We start from the raw sequence: 27,964 nt of genomic DNA on the forward strand, positions 1-27,964 counted from the left end.
CTGAGTGAAAAGCTTGAGTTCCTGGCTGCTAGTGAGAAGTCTTAGACAGTGAGGCTTCCTCTTAAAAATCAAAAGGGACAAATTGCTTCTTTCTTCTGGACTGGAGATGGACAGCACGTGAGAACCATAACTGAGTTGCTATATTGCATTTTTGACAATTGGAATGTTGATGGGATGGCTGCCTATATTGGAACAGTTGATGATTATTGGTTAAATAATACATTCTCGTATTAAGTATTTCAACAGAGCTAAAATTATGCTAGAAAAGCGCAGCAAGTCATGATTCCTGATAAAGGGGTCTTGCCCGAAATGTTGATTCTCCTGCTTCTCGGCTACTGCCTGACCTGCTGTGCTTATCCAGCACCACACTCAACTCTGATCTCCAACATCTGCAATCCTCACTTTCTCCTTCAGAGTTAAAGTTATATTAACTCTTTTTTTGTGCTTTAATTGTGTTGTAAGAATAAAGTATGTTTTGATTAAAGTCTCATTATGGACCAATTGAATCAGATCTGGAACACCTTACAATTTTAGTTAATATGTATATTTGGTAGAGTCTAGGCTATCTCCTTACAATACTTTGGAGAGAGGTTCTGGTCTGGTCCGTACTCATCGTTTGCATTAATGTTCTACAAAGTTCCACCTAATGATGAAATATTGATGCCATATTGATGTCAAAGCAACCTTGATATCAAGGGCAGCTATCCCCACTTTGCCTCTTAACTTCAATTCTTTTATCCATGTCTGGAGCAAGGATGTAATGAGATCAGCAGCTATATGTCCCCAGTGGAACTCAAACTGTGCATTAGTGAGCTGGGAATAATTTTGCAAGTATCTGATAATAGTCGATGACTCCTTCCATCATTTACTTTATTGAGACTGGATTAATAGGGTAGTAAAGACTTGAATTAAATTTGCCCTGCTCTTTGTAACTGGGGAATTTTCCATGTTGTGGGATGAGTGCCATGTTGTAGCTGTAATGGGGCAGCCTGCTTAGACATGCAACTATTTCTGAAGCACCAGTCTTAAATACAATTATTGCTATGTCACACAGGCCCAGAGCTTATGTCAATATCCAGTGTCTTCAGACATTTCTTGATATCACATGGTATATTTGAATCCAACTTCAGCTAGCATTGCCAAATGGATGATCCATCTTGGCCTTGCCCCTGCAGTTCCCAGCTTCACCGAAACCAGTTTTTCACCAACTTGATTCACTCCGTGTGCTATCAGCTCAATCATCATCAAAATGGTGAAAGGAGTCAGTGACTGGATTAGCAAGCAAAACTGGCGTCAATGTTGGAGGTCATTCATCTCAACTCCAGGACATCAAGCTGATGATGAGTCTGAAATTAAATGTATCACACTTGACAACAGCCATGCATCTATTATGCAGAATACTTATCTGTCCACTATAATAGACAGTACCACAGATTGAAGCTATACAATTACATCCACCACTGGGTAAATATAATGTACTGATGTTTATCTTTGTCTATATTTATTAGCATAGCTTTCCTATTATTCAAAATGTACAAGACAATGTTGTATTATTGCACACATCTCCTTTAAGACAGCTAGATGACATCATGATTTATGGTACTCTAGCATAAGAAGTCTCCATTTTACTTTCTGTTCAGTTAGTCTGTTAGCAAGCAGTTAGTCAATCAACTCTGTATCGTATGTAACTGTACCCACTAAGTGTATAATCAAGACTATATATGTTAATCTGAGGTGTCACATTAATGTACATAGTTAGTTGTTAATAAATTTGCAGATATTTGACTCAATATGAACCTATTCATTGTGATATATGTTACATATGTGGAAAACCAAAAAGCATATCAAGAACTAAGGACATATTTTTAAGGTGAGAGGAGAAATTTTTAAAAAGGACATGAGGGCAACTTGTTTATATAGAGAGATTTGTGTGTGGAATGAACTGCTAGAGAAAGTGCTGGATGCAGGTAAAGTTACATTTAAAAGATATTTGGATATGTTCATGAATAGAAAGGTTTTGAGGGATATGGGCCAAGTGCATTCAAGTAGGACTAGTTTAGTTTGGGAACATGGTTGGCGTGGATGAGTTGGACCATTGGTCTATTTCCATATTGTATGACTATGGCTCTCTGAGAGTATGAGTGGTTATTTACTTTCTTAAAAATGGACAATTTTGTAATGTTATCAGTGATATTTTCAGATGATAAGTGAAGCTCAATGTTATTGCTGTTTGGAAGATGGTATACATGTAGATTCCCAAACATGCAAAGTACAAGTTAGCCCCCTAGAGCTACCATGCTTGTATGAGTACACAATAATATTTAAAACAGACTAGTCTGGCCCAAAAATATTATTGAATACTTTGCTTACAGTTAGAGCTCTGATATTATAGCCCAGCTTTCTAACATCTGAAGGTTTAATGGATCTTTAATTATTGTGCATTTTTTAAGGCATCAACCTCCTTGGAAGTAACAACAAATTGCTGCATTTGTATAGCAAATATGAATTAAATTTGTCTCAGAAATTTAGAGTGAGTACTTCATGCCATAAGGATCCTTTAAAAGGTGAGATTTAAATTCCTGCAGTGTCACTCAACCTCTCAGGCCCAAAAATTGGGCAGTTGAAACTTTAAGGCTTCAGCCTGCAGCTAATAAATTGTTCCCAGAGATTTTTGAAATTTATTTTATTGTTTCTTAATTTTTACTTTGCTTTTTTCTCTACTGACTAATATTTCTTTCCTTCTATCCTACTTTTTGTTGTTGCCTTAATTCATATTCAGTCTGTTTCTCTGGCTTTCCCTGTTTTCTGTCACTATCCATAAATGTCATTAGTTGAGTCTATTGGTCCTGCCCTTCATCAGATCTTTGATATCCCATTGACCTTGTCATGATGTTATTAGCATACACTCTGAGTAATTTGTAGTCCAGACAGTTTTTTTTCTTTGAAGAATGAGATGCCTTTTTGTGGTAAATTCTGAGCCAATTAATTTTAAGCAGATGGAGGAAGGTTTTAAAGCACTAGAACAAAGAATTTCAGACAAAGCATTAGTATAGCAATATTTCATGCTGTAACTTCTAGACATGTGTCTTAAATATAATTCAAAACTGTAATCTTAGTGTTGTTACTATTAAATATTTAGTGTATACATAATTAGTCATTAGTCTGAGGACAAGAGACACACATCTGTACCAAATCACCCATTAGGCAATGAATGTTCATTTAATACAAAGCAACAAAAACCTTAAGGACCATTCTAAACTTCCAAATTTAAATCGCTGAAGAATATTAGATTCCACATGGGAAATGTTTCCTGTGTGACATGTTACAAATTTGCCATGAACTTAAAATTGCATTGTATGTTTGCAAAATTTTTAAAAAATGAACTGTGAAACAATTTTATAAATTTATGCTAATAGCAATACTTTGAACATCAATCAATGGCTAAAGCAAATAGAAAAAATATGCAAGAGGAAAACTATTAGGGCTAATGTTATGAAAATTGATGCATTATTTTGTGACCAAAAGTGTTATTTGTGAGCCTGCAAATTGATTCTTATTTACAGGTCTGTTGGAGTTCTGGTACACTTTGTGAGTATTATTTTTTGAAAAATTATGTTTACCTGTTCAATGTGCAGGTCCAGGGATTTCACAAGAAATAAATTATACATTGACTGGCTTTAGGATATAGATGGAATACTTTTCTGAATAAAATTAACATTTTCAAGCACAATAACCAGACTTTCGTGAAAGTGCTGCGATAATATCCATGTATTCAGTTTTATGTTTTTGTTCATGGGCTGTGGGCATCACTGACAAAGCCAGCATTTGTTACTTATCAATATATTAATCTTAAGAAGGTGATGGTGAGCCACCCTCTTGAACCACCTGTACAGGTTTACTCACAGTACTACTAGGGAGAGAATTTCAATTTCTTGACTCTCCAACTGTGAAAGAATGGCGATATGGTTTCAAGGTGGTTTGTGGCTTGGTGGAGTATTTGCAGGAGGTAGTGTTTTCATCTGTCTTCTGCCCTTGGCTTTCTAGGTAGAGGTCACAGGTTTGGAAAAGTTATGTCAAAGGAGCCTTACTGAATTGCTGAACTGCACCTAGTAGATAGTGGGAAGGTCACTTGCTGCATAGAGTCATAGAGGTCTACAGTACTGAGAAGACTCTTTGGCCTATTGAATGTGTGCCAGTCAAAACAAACACCTAAGTATTCTAATCTCACTTCCAGCACCTGACCCATGGCCTTGTATGCCTTGGCACCACAAGTGTACATCAAAATACTTCTTAAATGTTATGAGGGATTCTGCCTCTACCACCTTTATAGTCAGTGAGTTCCAGATTCTCACACCCACTGGGTGAATTTGTTTTCCCTCTTGTTCACTCTAATTCTCCTGCCCATTACGTTAAATCTATCCCCCTTGGTTATTGATCCTACCACCAAGCGGATACGTTTCTTCCCGTTTAACCTATTTATACCCCTAATTTTATTCATCTGAGTCATGTCACTCCTCCGTCTTCTCTGCTCCATGGAAAATTGCCCCATTCTATTCAATCTCTCTTTATAACCAGACTTTCCAGCCAGGCAACATCCTGGTAAATCTCCTCTGCACCTTCTCCACTGCAATCACATCCCTCCTACAATGTGGATTCCAGAAATGAGAATACTCTGGTTGTGGCCTAACCAAATTTTTTTATATAGCTCCAGCATAACCTCCCTACTCTTATAGTCAAAGCCTCTGTGCTCTGTGGTGAAGTATGGCACCAATCAAGTAGGCTGCTTCATCCTAATGACATCTTACATCTCACAAGGGAAGGCAATGTTCTGGTGATATTGTCACTGGACTGTTAATTCAGAGACCCTGGTAATGTTCTGGGGACTTGGGTTTGAATCCTGCCATGGCAGATGGTAGGATTTGAATTCAATAAAAAAAAAACTGGAACTAAGAGTCTAATGATGACGAAAATCCATTCTCAATTGTTTCACTAATGTTCTTTTGGAAAGGAAACTGCCAACCTTACCTGGTCTGGCCTACATGTGACTCCAGACCCACAGCAATATGGCTAACTCATAACTATTCTCTGGGCAATTAGGGATGGACAATAAACGCTGACCTAGCCACTGACACCTCATTCCTGTAAATGAATGAAAGAAAACCTCTTCAATAATTTAGTTGCATTCATCCAGGCAGGTGGTGAATATTCCAATACAATCCTGATGTTTAGGTAGACATATTTTGAGATGTTAGGAGATGAGTTACCAACTGCTGAATTCCCAGTCTCTGACCTAACCTTGTAGCCAATAGTAATTATATTGCAGGTCCAGTTCAGTTTTATGTCCACAGTAAACCTTGGGTTGGTAGTAGGAGATTCAGGAATGGTATGATTGAAGATGCTGGTACTGCTTTCCTGGGAAAGAAAGTTAATAAGAGATCTAATAGAGTTTTCAAAATCATGTGTGGGCTGCATGGTTAGGGAGAAACTGTTTTTGCTCATTAAATGAACAAGAACAAATGGGCATAGGTTTAAAGTGATCTACAAAAGAAGAAAGGGCAAAGTGAGGAAACGTTTTTTCACTCAGCAAGTAGTTAGTTTATGGAATATACTGCCTGGACGTGTCATGGAGTCATAATCATAGAGGTGTACAGCACGGAAACAGACCCTTCGGTCCAACTCGTCTATGCCGACCAGATATCCTAACCTAATCTAGTTCCATTTGCTAGCGCTTGACCTATATCCCTCTAAACTCTTTCTATTCATTTATCCATCCAGATGACTTTTAGATAATCTTCTTCACTGTATGTTATTTCACCAATTTTGGTACCATCTGCAAACTTACTAACGATGCTTATTATATTCTTCTCCAAATTGTTTATATAAATGATAAACAACAATGGACTCAGCACTAAACACCGCTGGTCAAGGCTTCCAGTCCAAAAAAAAATCAACTCTCCACCACCACCTTCTGTCTCCTACCATCAAGCCAATTTTGTATCCAATTGACAAGCTGTCCCTGAATCCCATGTGATCTAACTTTACTAAGTAGTCTACCATGCAGAACCTTGTCAAAGACCTTGTTAAATTCCATGTAGACAATATCTACCGCTCTGCCCTCAATAATCCTTAGTCACATCCTCAAAAAACTCAATCAGGTTTGAGAGACTCTATTTCCTACGCACGAAGCCATGCTGACTATCCGTAATCACTTACCTATCCAATTGTGGCCGGAACGTCTCCTGAATGGTTTCCCTTCCTATCCACACATCATTACTGTCAAGCCTACTCCTGGCTTTCCCTTAATTCTCACCTACATTTGCCTCTTAGCTTTACCCAAAGAGATGGGACAGGTTCAATTGAGGCATTCAAGCAGTGGATGATCATTTGGATAAAAATAATGTGCAAGGATATGAGGAAAAAGCAGGAGATTGGAGCTAGGCAATGATGCCCATTTAATGAGCCGGTGTAGGCATGATTGGCCAAGTGGCCTCTTTCTGTGCTTTGTAACTTTCTGTAATACTTCTGTGATGATTGACCTCTCACAACTATGACTATCTTCTACTGTGCTCAATATGACTCCAAACAGTGGATTGTTTATCCCTCTGTACTCATCAACTTTAACTCTGCTGGGGTTCCTTGATTCCACAGTTAGATAAATGCTGCTTTAATGCCAAGTACAGCCACTCTCACCTCACCTTGGAATTCTGTTCTTTTGTCCATGTTTGCATCAAAGCTGTAAGAAGGACAGGAACTGAGTAGCCCTATCAGAACCCAAACTGAACATCAGTGAGCAGGTTATTGCTGAGTAAGTGCCACTTCATTTTACTGTCAACAGCACCTTCTGCCACTTCACTAATAATTGAGAGTAGACTGTTGTGGCAGCAATTGCTATGAATAGATGTGTCCTTTTTATGGACAGGACATAACTGAATGTTCATCATTTTTGGGTAGATGCCCAATGTGTTAGCTCTACTGAACATATTGACTTAAAGCATGACTGGCTCTGGAGTGCAAATCTGGTTCTCAAGACCCATAGTTTTACTATATTCACTGCCTTCAGCCAGTTTTGATATCATGTTGAATGAATTGAATTGTCCGAAGACTGGCATCTATGAAGGTTTGGACCTCAGGAGGAGAATGCTGAGATGGGCCACCCACGCGGTACTTAAAAATGTTTCATCCTTGTCTTTTGCTTAACCTACAAGGCTCATCCATCTTTGAAAATAGGGATATATACTGAACCCCTCCACCAGTGAATTGTTTAATTACCCATCACCATCTGCAACTTGATATAGCAGGATTCCAAATCTTTGCTTTCACTCATTAGTTGTGGAATTACTTTCCTTTGTCCATTGCACTCACTGCTTTCATGACTTTGTATGTATGTATGTAGCTCTCTGTTGTATCTTCTTCAAGTTGGTACCTCATTTTTAGATATGTCTGTTGGTACTTCTGGCATGCTGTGCTGCATTTCTCATTCAAGCAAGGTTCATTCATCCCTTGGTTCTAAAGAAGGGTCCTTGATTTAAAATAACAGATCTGTTTCTTTCTCCACAGATGCCACCAAACCTGATGAATATTTCAAGCACATTCTGTTTTATTTCAAACTTTCAGTGTCACAGTGTTTTGCTTCTATTGATCTCCCTGTGTCGATAACAATGATAGAGTGGGGGATTTGTCAAACCATGAAGTTTAGGTAAATGGTTGAAGACAATTCTATCACTGTCAATGACCCACAATACCTTAGGGACATCCAGTTTTGAATTGCTAGGTCTGTTCTGAATCTAATCTGTGGTGACAGTGGCATATGATGTGAAGATTGGACCAAGTGATGATGAATCCTATCAATTCTGGCAATGACAGATGTATCTGCAACAGGTAGATTCATCAAGTGAGAACGGTGGTAGTTGGCATCAGCAAGAGATTCCCATGCCAATGTTTAATCTGATACCATGAGACTTCAGAGAGTTTAGGGTCAATATGTAAAAGTTCCAGGACCACTGTTGTTTGTCCTGGCAGTGATTAAGGATAAGCATGGTAAGGGAGGAATCTGAGACAAAAGCTGTGAGTTGGGGTTCAATGAGTATGATTACATCATGATGTTGCTTATCTATTCTGTAGGGTAGCTCTTCTATTTCTTAGCACAAGACCTCAAATATCAGCTTGAAGCATTTTGACTTGGCAAAATATGACTTTGTAATATCTGCTGCCCAGGTAGATGCTGCAAGGCCCGTTTTGTTTTCACTTTTCTGTTGTGGTTTAATATAAGAGAATGGCTTACTCTGCTATTTCAAAGGACAGTTAAGGACTCACTCTCTGTGAACTTTAGGTGAAACTTGATGATTGTGACTGTCGGTAGTTCCATTATCACTGTAATGAGATCAGCTTTGTTAATTGAGTTTAAATTAAAATTTAAATTCATTCCACTGCTGTGGTGAGATTTTCAGCTTATATCACTGGAGGATTAGTTAGAGTCTCTGGATTACTAATTGAGTAACGTTACCACTACACTACTAGAATAATGCTTTTGTTTTTACAGTTCAGTTTTAATACAAAAGTTGTCACTGAAAATATGCCATAAGACAAAATATGTGTAAGGCAATAAACATTTGACAAATCTGCATCAGTATAAAGGGCTGCTGTTTATGAAGTGAGTTATTTCCTATCAGACACAGTTAATCAGCTGGTTTTGATGTTAAGCAAATTCTATAACATAAATAAATGCATAAACAGTTGGAAACATATCAAGCCCATGTTTAATTTGAAAGGGGAAAAATAAATGTTTCAACCCTGCACAGTTCTCTACGTTTCAATCCTCTTTTAAAGAGCTGAATTTCAAGGTTTTTCATTTTTTTCAGGTTTTCAGAATTTATAGTTAGTTATATTTCAAGACTTTTGATGTAGCACAGATTGTGGATGTAAGTACAAACAAAAATAATCACTCATTCCACCAGCACAGTAAAGAGAGAAAATAAAAAGGAAAAGGATGCAGATACATCTTACACCTTGACACATCCCCAAAAATGAACCTTGTGCTTTTTTTTTGAGCTAAGGTTTGAATTCAAATGATTATTCATAATTTATGAGCTTATTCATGTCTGTAGCATCCCACTTCACTGTTGGATATAATTGGCGCGCACACTAAGACATCTAACTTAATAAAAATTAGATAAGTAACCATCTGTCCATGATGATTTTTCTCTCAGGTTTACTTTAAGAAATCTCCCTTCTTTTGTTATCAGAATATTTTGAGTTTTACAAGATTTGTGATGGCTTCTCACTTTTGATTGATGTTTATATAATTTATATAGGAAAATAAAGTTAGAGCTGTCAGTCACTTTCTGAAAGCAGAACTAAGCAAGGTTTTTTAATATAATCATTGTATTTGTTGCAATGTGCCATATAAATTATATTATTACCTAATTGCTTTTTCTACTGTTCACAGACAAAATTACACTGTAGAATTATGAAAATTATATCCCTTGTTCAGAAACTGAATGTTCGCATGTGATAAATTTAATTCCGAAAAGATGAATTGTACTTAGTCATTAATCTCTGTATGTAATTCAAAAATCTCCCATGACTTCTATTATTGTGAATTGGGGTTTACCCTAATGAAAATGTGAGACTGGAGATGCATTTAATATTTGGCTAAAACAAGAGAAATGCAAATTAGATTTCTTTTCTTTGTTATGTATTTTTAGCCTTTTAGTATACAAGATGCCTTTTAAGTGACTCGACAGGGACTGTTTCATATTCTGTGTAAGGAGTGACTGTCTTTGTGAGGCATGTGGAGATTTATTTAACTGAAATGTATATGTAGAGTAGATTAATTTATCTACCTGTAGTGACTAAGGAAAACACGAATAAAAATATAATTTACCACATCTGAGCAGAAAACATGCAAATCCTTTCAACAGGAAATCTCCCACCAGCAAATAGTTCCATTATTGAGTTCTGAATTGACAGTATGTACAAAACTGACTGGCAGATATGCAAAAAGTCATCTATTCATTTGAGTTTGAATAGTTCCCAGTCTGTCCAACCTGCAGTTGTTTGATTCTAATTCTGTCCTAACTATATACTATTTAATCTGGCCTCAGATTTTCAGGAATTAAATTTTTCTGGAACTCTTGCTGTGAAGTGCATTGTAACTATTGTTATTTTACACCCATGGTAGAGCTTGTTCTATATCGCAATACATTTTTTATCCATTGCATGAAGCGCATGATGTTATTTCTGCAGTTTTTCACCTATACTTTTTCATCTTTTTTTTGAACATGCCTTATTTATTTTTCATCCTTAACAACCCTTATCAAACTGATCACTGTGCTTTGATTTGGTGATGTGTGATAAAGGTATTTGCAAATTCTAATGATACCTCAATCTCTAACAGTTTAACATTGTTCCTGATAGTTTCAGTGGTTTTGATAATTTCTCAAAAGGTTCAGAATTCATATTCTTGCTTTCTTTCTTTCAATTTAAGCTATCTATCCTGTATTTTGAACAGTATTTATAATTGTCATCACTGATCCATTTTTCCACATGGTATGGTACGTCTTTGACATAATCTAAATTATATTTGGAATTCTGCATTGTTAAATAGCAAATCATTACCAGTGTTTACAATTTCTGGTGCTTCATTAGTTGTTTCTTTTTGGCATATTGTGGTGTAAATAGATGCTGATTTCAGAATTTCTGCACTAGAAACCTTGTCCATCTGCAGATCCTGAAAAATGTTTCTACTGTAGTGAATCTGAAAATCCAAGTAATTTAGACTTGGATTGTCTGTGAATCAATACAGAAATTAACAGCTTCATTAGCTTGTCAATGTCAGTGAAACCAGTCTCATCATGATAGTTTTCCTGATGCCTGGTGACCCTGATGTTTGTTCTTAGAGCATTTCAGATATGATTCCCCTTTTGCTTTTGAGAACATCTCTATCCTTTCATAATATATCATGATTTATTCTTCTATGCATTGCATATTAAACTATTTTATCTCATGCATTTACAGGTTCAGTATCATTATTCCATGGCTTATATTGTAGTTTCTGTCTTTTTAAACTGAAGCCCATTTAGGGTGATAAATTTTGTTCTGATTAAGAAGTCATGAAGTTGCATGCGTCCAGTTTGCAATATCTACTCAAGAGACTTTCTGAATGTTAAATGAGGAGAAAAATGCAGTTATTAAACATGCTAATTTTTTCAATGAATGTTGTGTTCAGTAAACCTTTTAGTATCTTTGCAAACTTTTGATTATTTATAACTAAAGCAGAAAATGTTAGAAATATCCAGCAACATCTATGGAGAGCAAGGCAGAGTTACATTTCAAATTGAAGACCTTACCTCAGAATTGCAAAAGAATCAAGGTTATAATAAGTTTTAACAAGTTCAGCATCTGGGAGTGCAGAAAATAAAAGTGGAGGTCTATGGTAGGGGTGCAAGTTCGGAAAGACTCAGTGGCAAAAGATGATGGTGCAAAGAAAAGGAGGTAATGGTAATGGAACAATTGAAGAAAGGAAAAATGTATCTAGAAGGCCTGTAGATGAGGCATAATTTTCAGCAATGGCTGCTGTCTAAATAAAACAATAAGAGCAGAGGTCAATGGGAGAGGCAGTGGTAAAGTGGTTTATCATTGGATTAGTAGACCCAGGCTCATGCTTTGGGGACATGAATTCAAAACTCATTACAATCTCTGAATTTGTATTCAGTTAACAAACCTGAAGCTAAAAGAGTTTGTCTAATGATAGCAGGGAAACCATATCAACAATCATGAAAATCTATCTGGTTCACTGATATATTTAAGAGAGGTAAATTTGCTACACTCCCTTAGTTTGGTCCACGTGTGAGTTCCGACCCCACAAGAATGTGGTTGACTCTTACCTGCCTTCTGAAATGGCCTTGCGGGTCAAACAGTTCAAGGGCTGTTATGGATGAATACTGGCCTTGCTGGTGAGGACCACAACCCATGAAAACAATTTGAAATTGTTGAAGATAACATTGAGCCTGGAAGGTTGGAAAGGTTAAAACAATGACTGCAGATGCAGGAAACCAGATTCTGGATTAGTGGTGCTGGAAGAGCACAGCAGTTCAGGCAGCATCCAAGAACCTCACCAACACTACTCGACACCCCTATTTCTTTTCTGAATCGACCTGACCACCGCTCCTAACCTCTTGGCCTGGCCATTTACACCTCCCTACAACCAAACTATTTGCTCTTTCGACCAGCTTACTAGACCCTAGACCTGAGCCCCCCTGTAGATCACCCAACTACCTTCCAACCAGTCTTGGCTACTTATTTGGCCTGGCTACTGTCCTGAGCCTATCTGTCTACTCACTCACTCATCTATATATACGCCTCAACTAACCTTTCCAGCTACCCAGCCTATCCACTGTCAACCCATCCATCCCCAATGTTATGCAATTATCTGCCTTACCTACATAGCTATCTACCCGTTTGCTCATTAACCATTCAATGACTCACCATTCAGTCATGCATTCACCAACATTGAGACTGACCCCTTAAACATACCATTCAGCAACTAGTTTTATACAAAGGAGCCATGCCCTATTCTCCCCTGACTTTACTATGGTCCCTGGGATTCCATGTATGCAATTCTCTAATGGCTTGGACTGGAACATGTTGAATAAGTGTACAATGGTGTTGGATTGCAGAAATCCTTGAACATAGTACCTACTGACCAATGTTGCTGTTGCTTGGACAAACCAGGTCAATGTTCTTTGTATTAACATAATACAGTTGCATTAAAGTCCTTCAAGTACACAGCGATAGGATACAAAAATTTAATTTATTTAAAAGTTTATTTTGTCTATTTGCTTACATTGAAAGCCAATGGGGGATTAGACTCACCGCATTTAGTTCCATTGATGAACTCTGCTTTATTGATTAGAGTGATGAGAAGAAAATAAATTTTAAAGTATTAGAAATCTGGTTACTTCCTTCACAAAATTGAGGTTTAAACAAAAATTATTCATTATTTCCAAAGACTTCTTAAAGAAATGCATGTGCTAAAAGAATCTAAATTGGCTTTTATTGGGGCTTTGTCAAGGTTAGCTTGTTATTTTCCCTTATGGGAATATGAGATCACGCTTACCAAAATAAATTGCTTTTTTTTAATATGTGGAATTATTGTGGAAACATTCCATGCAAGAGACCATCCCTTATTTACAGGTGTTTTTTCCCCTAATTATATTGGATGTTCTTTTGCTGTATCCCCAACACCCATAATTACTTTTTTATATTTAAGTAACAACTTAAAGCACATCCATTGAATCATAAATAAGTCATTTAAGGTTATTAGTAGGAAAAATAATTATGTTTTACCTAATAGAACAACTGGAAATTAGAAGAACATTGTAAATAGTCTGCAAAAAATTCCAAAAAGAAAAATCATGCTTAATCAAACATTTTGGATTTTGATGAGGTGACAGAGTAGACATTGGTATTCCAATAAATGTAATCCATCTGGATTTTCAAAATTTTTTCACCTCAGGCTCCCCATTACAGATTAATGAATACTGTCAATGAATGTGGAGTGAGCTGATAAATGACAGAAGTTCCTCACAATAACATAAGGCAAAAATTATGTTCCACAAGGATCACTGCTGTTCATAACCACATTAACAGTTTGGATTTTGGAATCATAAACATGATTTTAAAATTTATAGATGATACCAAGTTGTATGGATAGTCAACCCTGAGGATGATTGCAACAAGTTAGAGGAGAGCATGATTAAACTTAGAGAATGGCAGATAATTGGGCAATGGAGTTCAGTACATTTCAATAAGGAGAAGAGAAAAAGAAGATCTATTGTTTGAAAGGTGCACAGCAAGGCAGGATAGAGGAACAAAGGGATTTAGGAATAAAATACACCAAACATGAGAAGGTGCACCACAGATTAGAAAGAAAATAGAAAGCAGGCATTGGGTTTTATTTCAATAGGAATAGAATTTAAAAATAGAGAAGTTACACTGAATCTATATGGAAGCTTGATTAGTCAACACTTGACAGCTTAGTCGGCACTGTGTCCGGGTCTGGTCACCATATTGCTAAAAAAGTTACAGAATTGCTGGAGAGGGTGCATAGAAGATTTACAAGGATGATAACAGAAATGCATGGTATATGTACATATAAGTTAGAAAGGCTGAGGGTTGACCTAATGCAAGAATTTAAAATTCTAAAAGGTATTCGTAGACTGAATAAAGAGAGAATGTTAATCTTGTGGGAAAGTGTATAACTAGAAGACATCAAAATATCTAAAATGGAATTCAGAGGAAACTTCTTTAGTTAAGCAGTAGTAAGAATGTGGAACTTGTTACCAACATACAGTGGTTGAAGTGAGTAGTATCGATGCATTTCAAGACACACTGATGGTAAAAACAGAAATAAAAGGCTACAGGACTCATTTTGATAAGAAATTATGAAGGCTCGCTGACAACATAAATGTCATCAATGATATGTTCGGCCAAATGGTCTGTGTAATGTGCTGAATAACCTATATAATCATTTCCGTTCCTAGACTTTTAATGAACAACTTGCATTTCTACAGCACTCCTTTCCTGAAAGCTCTGTCCACAGAGTCAGTATGGCTGGGAAGTCAGAAGCAGGAAAGGAGCAGTCACTTTATTGGGAGTTTTCTACAGACCCCCCCAATAACAACAGAGACACAGAGGAGCAAATTGGGAGGCAGATTTGGAAATGTACAGAAGTAATAGGGTTGTTGTCATGGGTGACTTTAACTTCCACAATATTGATTGGAACCTCCTTTGTTCAAATAGTTTGGATGAAGCAGTTTTTGTCAGGTGTGTCCAGGAAAGATTCTTGACTCAATATGTGGATAGATGAATAGAGAGGAGGCAATTATTGGATTTGGTGCTTGACAACAAGCCAGGCCAGATATCAGATCTCTCAGTGGGAGAGCATTTCGGTGATAATGATCACAACGCCTTGACCTTTACTACAGATAGGAGCAGATGGTATAGGAAAGTATTTAATTGGGGAAAGGGGAATTACAATGCTATTAGGCAGGAGCTGCTGTGCCTAAAATGGGAACAGATGTTCTCAGGCAAATGCACGACAGAAATGTGGAGTTTGTTTAGGGAGCACTAGCTGATGGTGCTGGGCAAGTTTGTCCCACTAAGACAAGAAAGGGATGGTAGGATGCAGGAACCTTGGATGGCAAGGGATGTGGAATATCTAGTCAAGAGGAAGAAGGAAGCTTACTTAAGGTTGAGGAGGCAAGATCAGATAGGGTTTTAGAGGGTTACAAGGTAGCCAGGAAGGAACTGAAGAATGGACGTAGAGCTAGAAGGGGGCATGAGAAAGCTTTAGCGGGTACGATTAAGGAAGATCCCAAGGCATTCTAACTTATGTGAACAAATGAAACTCTGAGCAAAAGAGGAAAATAAAATGGAGTTTGAAGGAAGAAATATCAGAAGACTGGAAAATTGTTTTAAGATGTGGTTCATGATTGGAAAGATAATGATGTAAATACATGTCTGAGCACAGGAGGGTATATGAGGAGATGTCTGATGAAAAGGCTATCTCAGGTGAGCCAAGGTTAAAGAGGGTGTGAAGATGATAAACAGGTTTTTAAACTTAAATTGCTGATGTTCAGAAAGCTAACAATGCTTAGCGGGAATAGAAATTATTGAGTGCAATCCATTGTGCAAGTCTTCATAATCTGGGCGGCACGGTGGCACAGTGGTTAGCACTGCTGCCTCACAGCGCCGGAGACCCGGGTTCAATTCCCGCCTCAGGCGACTGACTGTGTGGAGTTTGCATGTTCTCCCCGTGTCTGCGTGGGTTTCCTCCGGGTGCTCCGGTTTCCTCCCACAGTCCAAAGATGTGCAGGTCAGGTGAATTGGCCATGCTAAATTGCCCGTAGTGTTAGGTAAGGGGTTGATGTCGATGTTGATGTAGATGTAGATGTAGGGGTAAGGGTGGGTACGCTTCGGCGGGGCGGTGTGGACTTGTTGGGCCGAAGGGCCTGTTTCCACACTGTAAGTAATCTAATCTAAAAAATCTAATCTAATAATCAAAGAAGGTATAAAATAGACAATAGTATACCCATTCACATAGTTCAAGGACTGAAAGTCTATTTTAGAAAATTAGTATTGGTAATTACACTTCAGCTGTCCTTGAGAGTTTAATTTCAGTCACTGAAATGGGGCCTGCTTATAACTCTTTGACTCTGCATGATGGGTACAGTCCAATTTCTATCCCTTCGATTTCTTCATCTCAGTGACAAAAACATGTATGTTGCACATCCTGGAGCTATTGGTGGAGGGACGAAGAGACAAGTGTAGTTGTTGAGGATGACAGCCTTGGCCTTTTAATTTTACTCATTCCAAGCTTTCAACTTTACATTCTTCTCTCCTTTGTCTCCTCCTGTTGTCCAGCTGCCAATATGTTTCTTAACTTCTCAATTTAGTAATAAAGTTTGAAAAGGAATAACAAGATTTAACAATCAAAATATGACATTTAAGATTCATTTACTTGGCAAATACGAAACGTATCTATCATAGTATTCAGGATTACACCATTAATTTTTAAACCTACAGATAAATAACAGAAAAATAGTAACATAAATATTTATCACAATATTGGATCAGCACATTTCCTTAAAAGACAAAAGATACACTTGTGCAGTTATGTAATCATGGTCAACAATGTACGATACTGTGTGAAGCTAAAAGAAAAGGTTCATATAAACGCAGGGAGAAGCAAAATCCACCAGACTTCAAAAGGCATTTAAAGCACCCAAGAAATACAAGGAAAGTAGTGAGATCTACATAAAAGGAAATACGGCAAATAATTTCACAGGATTTTAATCAAAGCCAATCATATGAATTTTCATGGATGTAATACAAAGAGAGAATTCAGGAGGTATGTTGGCCCATTGAAGACAGATGCCAGTGAGATAATGAACAATAGTAGGGAAAGAACAAATGTGTTAAATGAATACATTAAGGGAGAAACCTATTTATGCAGTGCTGTTTCTTGGGGCATTACACACATTAATAATGAGTCTCAGGGGTCTACCCATATTACAGTCTAATAACTGCACCGTCTTGGTGATGTTCTTATTGATATTATTGATTAGCATGGCACAGTCTGTGCAGGTCATGCCCCATAGTGCTGTCTGCCCACTGTGAATTGATGTAAAGCTACAGAGCTGTGTGATTGAATTTCTCCTCATTTGTGGAGATTGAAGGCAAAATACCTTCGAAATTAAACAATAAACTCATCGTACATTTTTTTTTCATACCATATTACTATTAAAGCTTATTTTTCAATTGTGACATCCCATTGTTCCATCTCAGTGAGTGACAGCAGAACTTTCAAAATATTTTCTTATTATGATCCTATTTTGAAGCTGCCACTACTGTAGACCAATGAGAGTGAGATCGAAAAGCTTATGAGAGAAGTGGGGATGGGAGATGGGAAGGGGTGAGAGATCTGTGAGGGTGTTGGAAGTTAACCATGGAGTTATAAAGTAAAAAGAAACTATGTTCCTCTTTAGGAAGGTAATAAAATCTATATGATCCAACAATTAAACCACACCCACTATTAACAATTTAGAGTGGACTCACAGCTTTTAGCAATTGGTCACAGTTCCATGGCAGCCATTTCTGCATTAGAGCTTTCAATCTAACATTTTGGCTCGCGACTCCACTGGGGTTAGTGACACACAGTTTGGAAACCCTAAGCAAGAGTCATTGTAGCCTGGTCTATGCTTTCCATCTTTCTACACCTGAAAGAGTATGACATCACCCCAATCCCACTGAAGATGAATTAGCTACCATTAGGCTAACTAGACATTGTATCATAGTGTGCTAACATTTCTGATGAGATCAAGAGGTGCTTGATTTTGCCAAAACCTTTCTTGATCCATGTTCTAACACCATTTTTGATCTTGACTGTCTAAAAGCTTATTAATATATTTTAAGTTTGATAAAAACTTCTCCATTTTATTTACCATTCAAAGATATCTTTGAATTTCTGTGTTGTTCCTAGATGGTGGGAATTCCTGAATAGCTTTGGATCTGCTGTGATTTCTGTAGCTTGGAAAATTTGGGCACGAGAATATTGGATTTAAAATCTTGTAGTTCTCATTCAATGTGAGACATGCACTCTGTAGTTCTGACATGACTGCTCTAACTCTTTAACATGTTCATGTTCACTTGTGGCTCTGTGTATTAGTATGTCATCCACGTGAAATGTTAACCTGTAAATAGTTTCTCATGTGTTCGATATTGTTCTTTGAAAAATTTCTGTTGCTCAAACAATAGACCCCAAAACATAACAAACATAGTCAGTTTTCTGGATTCTTAATCCTGAGGTAATTGCCAAGATTCATTTTCACATCCACTTTGATGAATAGGATACATTTAGCTATTTTTGCTTGACCTAATCCATTTGAAGACCTTGGGTGGATCACATGTTCCACTACTTTATTTAATTTCACTAAATTGATGTAAATTCGGATTGAACCATTTGGTTTTGGTCCTGTAACACCATCTTGTTAGCATAATAATTGATGAAATTACTCTTTTTCTTTGCATACACTTTTCTTAGTTTGTATAAGCACATTGGTTTTGCATCAACTCTTGGGTAATGTGATACCCTTGCTTCTTTAAACATGTGAACAACCTTGAGACCTCATTCTGAAATTCACTTCCTTGATCTACATCGACAATTTTACTTACCTTTATAAATTTCAGGTTTAAGCAAGCCTCCCCGCTCAGTACAGAATATACTTACCTTTGAATGACAGAGAAATTTCATAATTTCTCTTTCCTTGTACTTGAGCTTTGCTATGAGGTGACATTTTGTTTTCAATACAGTTCTCCAGGACCCTGTGATTTCAATTGTGTGCAATGAAATCTTTTTAAGCCACTTAAGCATGTTTGATATTACTGAAATGCCAACTCTAAGGTCAAATTAAACTTTCTGTGAAGTCTATTTACTTCCAGTTTGATATTTCACAATTTGTTTCTAGCCTTGTGATATTTTCCTGCCCACTTCCCATATCCCTTGATTCACCACAAAACCCAAAATACACCTATTTTAGCCTTAACCAACAACCCTCTGGAGTAGAGAACTCCAAAGACTTACAAACATTTGAATGAAGAAATTTCTCCTCTTCTTTCCCTTTTATCTGGATAGTCTGTTCCATGTTTTAGATTCCCTGGCTATTAGAAACAGTTTCTCAGTGTCTATTTCAGGGCTTCCAAAAGTGTGATTTTATGTTGGGACATTAGCTTAGATTTTGAGGTTGTGATCCTCGAGCTACCATGGAGCTCCGAGCAAGTGCTGACAGCTTCATGCTTCTGGATTTTTAATAAGTAGTTGGCATGGCCTAACTTGCTGGTTTGTGAGGCCTAATTCCTATTCTGAAAAAAACAGGTCGATGGTGGCCTAGTGGATAGCAATGCTGCTTCACAGTGCTAGGAACTTGAGTTTGATTCCAACCTTGGGTGACTGTCTGTGTGGAGTTTGCATGTTCTCCCCATGTCTGCATGGGTTTCCACTCAATGCTTCAGTTTCCTTCCACAGACCAAAGATGTGTAAGTTGGATGGTTTGGCCATGCCAAATTGCCCCTTAATGTCCACGGATGTGCAGGTTAGGTGGATTAAACATGGTGAATGTGGGTTTATGGGGATAAGATGGGGAATAGGTGTGGGTGAATGCTGTTTGGAGGATCAGTGACAAATTGATGGATTGAATGGCCTCTATCTGCATTGTAGGGATTCGATGATTCTATAAATTTAGTTTACACAATTTTCCACTCTTGCTGCTTTCAAACAAGCCCCACCCCACCAGATCTCACACCAGATCTGACTATTCAATCATGCATCTGCTACCTTCCCTCCTCATCCTCGCACTGGCTCTCATACATTCTTCACTCCCCCGCCCCATTTCTTAAAGAAAAAGTTAATAGAGGGAAATTAGGAAATTAGGAAATGAAAGATGTGTTATTCCTTACATTTGTTGTCAGGATATTGTAACAGTCTGTAAGTCAGGATGGAATGAGTGAGTTTTCAGTTGAACAGAGAGAGCCAGCAAGGATTTGTAAAAGGCAGGTCACACCTTATGCAGCTCAATGAATTATTTTTTGGCTCAGATGATTACAGTAGTAGATTATGGAATGTCTGTGGATTTTATTTATATTGATTTTCGGAAGTCATTTGAAGAAGCCCTTCCTCAGAGACTGTTAGTTAAAATTGAAGCTCATGATTCAAGGCAAATTATTGACTGGTTAGAAAACTGTGAAATGGCATGAGGCAGAGTAGGGATAATCATTGGCACTCTAATTGTCAGGATGTGGCTAGTGGTGCCTCACAACAATCTATGCTAGGACCTCAACTATTCATGATATTTAAATATTTAGAGGATGTGTTGAAAAGCCATGTGAAGACACAAAGAAAGACAACAATGTCAGCAATGTACATTGAAGTATGAAATTAAAATAAGTTATTGATAAATTTAGTTGGTAGGCAATAATGTGGCAAATAGATTTTGATATCAATATGTGTTAGGCTTTGAATTTTTTTTTACAAGTATAGAACAGGGTATTTTTTATTAATTCTAGTTTTTCATGATTTTAAGATCCAAAGGCTGTATCAAGCTCTGGTTAGACCATACCTAAAATACTGTGAGCAGTTCTGGGCACGACATCTAAGAAGAATACTTGGATGGACTGTGGCCTAAATTTGCAGAATGATTCCTGGACTCTTAAGTGTTAAACTGTGATCCAAGGCGCAATTGGACAAAGTTGTATCCCATAACTATTAAAGTTATGTGGTGGTTAGTGTTGTGATTGTAACGAGGTTAGCCAGGTGAACCACATAGGATATGAATTCCCAGACTGGGGCTGTTAATCTGGTCCAGTCGAGGAGTCCTGGCTGGCAGATGAGCTCAAGAGTGTCAGAGGTTCTATTCATACTGAGAGCTGGCTCTGAAGGAGCTGGATCAGTGTCAAGCACTCTCCAAATGTAAATAAAGGGTGATTTTGTGACAGGGTACCAGCCACTGTGGAGTTATTTCAGTTAGATGCAAGTTTCCACCATATTAAGGGAACAGGTAATATAGAGTAAAATTATTTTCATTGGTTGAGAAGTCTGGGTGCATAATCTAAAAATGTAAACTCAGGCCATTTTGGAAACACTTCTACATAAAAGCGGTGGAGAAGTTGGAATTTTCTTCCACAAACATCAATTGATACTATGTTAACAGTAACTACCTAATCTGAGATTGATTAACATTTGTTATCCAAATGTATTAAGGCAGTATTTCAAGCAATTTTTCTAATCTGACTGCATTTTGACAACTGAAAATTAATGTGACCCAAGTGCCAGCAAAACTGAAGCAGCAAGAAAATAGCATAGTGGCATTCAGTATATAATTATTAATGCTTGTACATTTTAGAGAATCAATATATAATACAGCATATATATACCAACATGTTTTAGCATAATTTGTTAAAATTTCGTGTGTACTCATGTAGGTTTCTGCTAAGTTCTGCATATTCTCTGGTGACAGAAGGCACACTGAAGCCCTCCTCCCCATCTCACCAACACTATAACCTAACCCTCTCCACTTCCCCTCCCAGAGACAGTAATCATCTCCCCTCTGTCATACATACTGCACTCAGCACCTTCCCTCCATACATACCCAAAATCAACACCTCTCCTCTCCCTTGTTCTACCAATACACACCATAATCAGCTCCTCTTCTCCTATCATCACTCTCACAAACATAACAACAGTACCTCTTTCAACACAATTGTTCCCCCCACTACCTCTCAGCCCCGCTACCATCCTTTTTATTTGTTCTGGTTGCCGGTCCCTGCAAAGTAGAGTTGTCAAATTGGAGTAAATTGCCTGTACAATAGCATCAGAAATACAGTACAGTCTGAAGCTGCCACTTATCTTCCTAGCTAAGCTGCACGCCTTCCTGTTTTTCTTGTACTCAGTCTGTGACTGAATTACACTTGTCCCTGCACCAACATGGCACTCACACATCCCGGTCCTGTATGACACTTGCCTGTAGAAGTGGGTGACTCATGACCCTTAGTTTTGGGACCTCTACAATGAAGGATATAGGGCTATGGTAAAGTAAATGGAATTAAATCATAGATTAGCTGTGACCTCATTGAATAGAGAAACAGATTACATGTGCCAACTAGCTTACTTCAGTTCCTGTGTCCCTGAGAGCTAATACAAATCTTTGCACATTAGCTGTTCATAAAGATATGTAGAACATAGGTCTGTGGATTCTTCTACCACAGAAATGTCATATCTGTTTGGGCATGCTGCATGACACCAGCACAGATCTTTATTAATTACCCACTTACTTAAATTGAAACTCCTTATTATAACAAAATGTGCAGATATGTGTCAGAAGTTTATTGGATGTCAGAAAGAGTGTCATTTGTGATTAGCAGTGTGAAACCCTGCAAATACCTTTATAAATTCCCTGTGTTTGTCAACCCTTACGTATGGGGTGGGTTCATATGAATTCACGTTGACTATTCTGCTGTGACATATCTTTCATTGAATTGCATACAGTTTTATTTATCATGTTATTTCTGCTGAGGGAGTTTTTATTTATTTGGAAATATTTTTGACAGATCAGTTACATTGAGACAATAAGAAGGTAGATGTTTAATGTAACTGGATGATCACATGTATGCTAGAGACCAGTCTTAAATTATTTTACCACATCAGAATCTTCATTATCATTCAATGCAATGGAGTTTATGTGCAGTTCTGTGACAGTGTGTGAGGGACTCATTGACAAACAGTAGCCTATTTTACACCATGCTTCATTTTCTTTTCCATTGAAACCAATAGAAAAGATTATCAGTTATGTTGCAAAATAGGATGCCAATTTTCTTTTAATTATTTTGTGCTTCTGGCCAATATCATTCCATGGCCTTCTGGTTCCTAAAGAAAAGTTATAAAATAGATGAAGATCTTGAAATGTGTTTCTTGGACTGAAAGGCTGTTATTAGAGTTTAATGAGGATAGGTTTAATTGCGGTGTTACTTGAAAGAGATGCTGGAAGTTGAGGTTTAGTTCATGTGGATTATGATTTTGAGACGAGGGAATGAAACTGGAGCAGTCTTAGCAATGAAATAGAGGTGATCAAGAAACTCAGTTTGGGATTGAACAGTACATCAATCCTTTCCCTCTCCATAGTTTGCTGTAGCTAGCAATTGTCAAGCTGGGGTTAGAAACCTGTAATTGCTGGTAAGACCCTTGATTTTGTTAATATTAACACTTACTATAGTTTAGAAAGTAATTTGAGATATCCTGAGGATGTACAAGGCATCATAAATGCAAAGTCTTTCTTTTCTTTCCTTGGTAGAGTTTTCTTAACTGACTCCTGGCAAGCATAGACCTATCTGTACCTATCCTTTTCGTGGATTTGTTTGTCAGGAATAAGGATTGCAATGGTATTTTATTGCAACTCTCCATTTATCTACGTGCTAATATCAGTATATATTTCTGTTGACACCTTCATTATTTTTTGATTTTTATTTCTTATCATGATTGTTTTGAAGCTGAGAGTAGGAGGTGAACATTGGACTGTGAGCAGCTACTTGTATTTTTCAATAAAGAGACCAAATAAACTGTTATTTGATTATGAAGTCCATCTTGGAAGTGAAGTGTAGGCTGATTCTTGTTAAGAACACTCTATAGATGCTTTGACTCTGGAGAGGCATTATGCTAAAGCAGAGACAGATATTGAACGTTAACTAGGACTTTGTGGGGAGACTGGTAGAGAGAGGCAAGAGTTTGAACTAGTTTTAGGATTGTGTTTAAATCAGAATGACTGTGTCTACGAAAGCGACAGCTAGAGCATTGGTTGCTCCCTGATTGACCTTCCAACTCACTGAATATTTGAAGAATTGAATCTTGGTTTTAAACATTAACTGAATATTTCTCAGAGCCTACCGATGACTTGTAAACCAAGCAAGATACAATACTAAGTGTCTACTATGTTGTGGTTTGTGAAGTCTGCTTAAGTGAACTGGCCAGTTACATCTCATTTATTTCTTTCTTTTGATTTATTCCTTTACTGTGTCTGTTTATCTGTCTTTGTGGAGTAGAGGAGGAAGCTAGAATCACAGAAGAATGGGTTTAAGTCAAACATATTAATTAGATTACCTTATGGTTTAGCTTTGCTCTGCTAAAGCTAACTTCAAAAGTTTTTGAAATTTTTGTTTTATATTATAAACTTGATCTCTGGTAAAGTCTGCTACTGGTTATTCAAGATGTCTGGTTAGAAATATTGGGGTCAATTTTAAGGATCATCGAGTATTTTAATTTTGCTGTGTTATGGATAGGGAGACTGATTTGATTTTTGCTATCTGTCTCCTTATCATAACATTACACAGACTCAATTACTTTAATGCACTCTTTTGACTTCCAAGCTGATATCTAGTGTTGTGAGGTCCAGCTCCCCATGTTTGCTTGAATAGTGTTAGGAAATTGAAAGAGTGTATGTTCACTTTAAAACAGAGAGTGTTTTCTGAATTTTGGAGTGAATTTAAAGTACACACTCAGCTTCCCGAACAGAATGGCTGAGAGAAGGACTCTTCCAAAATAGGTACATGTAACAACTGGCTGTTATGTTTTGGTTGCTATTTTGACAACAATTAAATCTAAGCAATAAGTTTAGATTATACCAAGGATACAATTGAGTTTGAATTTATTGTTTTGACAACATTGGACCAATGAGAGGATACGATGCTGGGGGTTTAAAAAAACACGGAAATTTGGAATTCTCGAATGCCTCATGGCATTGCTTTGTCCACTGAAATTTCATGTTCTTCATTAGTAAAGCCTTCAGCGATGGAATCCGCTCAGTCCCAATAATTGATTAACCTCTTTCTTCGAGGATGGTCGTGGAAATTCCTCGAGAGCCTTCGTCTTCACGTTCCTTGGGGTCATCCTTCCATGTCCGATGTTGTGTCCCAAAAACATGACCTCTGTCCTCACAAATTCTGTTATCTTTAAGTTTATTACCAGTTTTCGTAATAGTTCAAAGAGCTCTGCCAACTGTACCATGTGATCTTTCCATGAATGGCTAAAGACGTTATTCAAGACATGCGGCACAATTGCTTAATCTGCCCATACCTCTGTTTGCAAGTCTTTGGAATATGGCTGGTGCATTCCTCATTCCAAATTGCATCACTTTGAATTGATATAGTCCATTTTGCTTTTTTTGCTTTTTCTGATAATGGTACCTGCCAATAACCACGCAGTAAGTTCAACTTTGTGATGTAAGTGGATTGTCCAACCTTCTTTACAGTTTCCAACCTTGGTATTGAATTTAGTTAACTTTCCGATGTTCTGATGTTCAACACAAAATTGTTGAGTCCTGTCAGGTTTGGGAACTAAGATGATCAGCGAGCTCCACTCACTCTGACTCAGTTCAATAATGTCTTTGTTGAGCATCACATCCACTTCCTTCTGGATCTGTGCTGATTTGAGAGGATTAAGCCTGCAGGGATGTTGTTTTATTGGAACAACATTCCCTACTTCTACCTCATGCGCAATAGTATTAGTCTTCCCCATTTTATTCATGCTCATGTCCTCATACTGCTACAATAAGCCTTTCAACTCGGTTCTTTGCTCCTGAGACAGCTCACTATTCTATCCCATTTTTCAAGAACTTCCGCGTTATTTAATGTATTTTGGAGCACATCAAAATCAATGCCACCTGGATTTGATTCCTCACTCTGTAGGGAAGTACTAACATATATTTCTCCGGTGGCTTTCCTACCATTTGGCACATTTTCCAGGTACGACAAAATTCAACCACGTCCTTATGCAGTCCAGGCCAATAGAAGTGCTTTTGTACCTTAGGCTGAGTCTTCCTCACACCTAGATGACCTCCCACTGGTAATTCATGTGCTACTTGTAGTACTTCTTTTTTGTATGCTACTGGCAACACAATCTGGTGAACTCCACCCATTTCTCCTCTGCACTAACCTGCCGTGGTCTCTATTTTAACCTTAGGATTTTATCCTTAAGATAATTACCCTCAAGAATACATTCTGATTCCTGTCAATCAGTTCCACCAGTTATCACCCTCTCGGGTGGCATGTCAAAAAGAGTGCAAATACTTTCATCTCTTATTGTTAGAGACTGACCAGATCCCGTATCTCTTAAAATTGTAACTTCTTTCCCTCCTCCCTAGTTCTTCATAGCAATAGTATCATCCCATGCCAAATCCCACTTGCCTATGAACACATGCTTGCTGATCTTTTCTCCTTAAATTTACATTTTCCCCTGTTTTCCTATCCTTCTTCTCCATGCATCCCCAATCTCCAGGCATATGATTTTCCCTGGCATTTAATTTGGGCCTTATCTACACTCCTGTCATCTTTATACAGTAGACAAATATTTGGGCAGTTAATGCCTACTTCAAAGTTCTCTCTCAGAACTTCCGCAGCTTCCAAATTCCTTTGTATTTAATAATTTCCTTGAGGCCCATCTATTTGGCCGATCTCTCTGTAGAACAATTAAGGAGAGGAAATAAACCCACATCCCCTGAATAATTGAAAAGAAAATCTCATATTTTTCATCTATGTTAAAAGTACAGCATTAATGCAGGCTCTTGTTGAACTTTGAAAACAGTAAGCAATTCACCTTGTGTCATTTTTCTTCTTCCTTCTCCTTTGATCCAGTTCCCTTCTGAACACTGGAAAAATGTTTTTGGTCATGTTGTCATTACGCCTTTTACCTTTAAATCTGTCTCCTGTCATTCTCAATCCTTCCGCTAGCAGGAATAAGTTTTCCCGATCTTCTCTGTCTATATTTCCATCATGATTTTGAACATCTCTATCAAAGCTTCTCTTGTCCTGAATTTTCCAATCTACCTACATAACATATGGTCCCATCCCTGGAATCATTCTCATGATTTTCTTTCTGTACTCACCTTCATATCCTTCCTAAAGCTCCGAAAGTTAGTGTGCTTCCAATGTGATTTTTAACTTTGTAAACCCCAGTCCAACACCGGCATCTCCAAATCATTCGGAAAGTGTGACACTCAGAACTGGAGATAGTGTTTTAGTTGAAACATTTTATGCAAGTTTAACATAACTTTTAACTTCTTTGGTCTTGTACTCTATGTCCTGATTAATAAACCCTAAGGCACTGTATGCTTTATTAACTGATCTGTGAACCTATTCTGCTTTCTTAAATGATCTGTGAACACAGACACGCAGGTCCCTCAACTACATCTTAGAAATCTTCCTTTATATTCTCTTTGTTCTTCCTAACAAAATGATTCACTTCACAGATCTCTGGATTAAATTTCACCTGGCAGTGCTCTGATTTTATCTACTTATCTGTGTCCTTTTGAAGTTCAAAGTGATCACCTTCACAGTTCACAGTGCTTCCAAGAGTCATATTGTCATTAATACTTGAAATTGTGCCCTGACCACCAAAACCAAGGTCGTTTAAATCAGGAAGTGTGACTTCTGGGGAACTTCACCACAAACGTTCCTTCCTTTGGAAAAACATCCATTAATCACTTTTGTCTATTTCCTGTCTCTGAACCAATTTCGCCTCCATAGTACTGTCCCTTTTATTCTTGAACAATAACATTATTCAATTCCAGGTATTGCTCCTTGTTCAAATTAAACAAAAGGATAAGGGGTAACAGTTCCCTGATGCATTCTCCATGGTAGTGCTTTGATCAATCTGAGTTGGCTTGTCCACCAATCAGCACCTTTATTCCACAATGAAAAGTTGTTGCTTCCTTTGAAATTTGATATTTTTGCCTCTGTCCTGACAAGTGTAAAATAAAAAGCTTCAGCAGTATATCTATTTTTACAGCGATATAGTTTTTGTCACAAAGACTTTGAAAATAATTTTGTTAATGAAATTTACTGAATGGATTCAAGAAAATCTTGA

At 37.5% G+C, this 27,964-nt stretch overlaps 1 protein-coding gene across 1 annotated transcript in view; it reads left to right on the top strand.

The window, feature by feature from the left end:
- LOC140480501 (uncharacterized) overlaps window positions 1-27,964 on the top strand; it is a 233,358-nt gene that overhangs the window by 39,586 nt on the left and 165,808 nt on the right. The window lies entirely within an intron of this gene.

Source organism: Chiloscyllium punctatum, chromosome 8 (assembly GCF_047496795.1).
Source record: "Chiloscyllium punctatum isolate Juve2018m chromosome 8, sChiPun1.3, whole genome shotgun sequence".
NCBI lineage: Eukaryota > Metazoa > Chordata > Chondrichthyes > Orectolobiformes > Hemiscylliidae > Chiloscyllium > Chiloscyllium punctatum.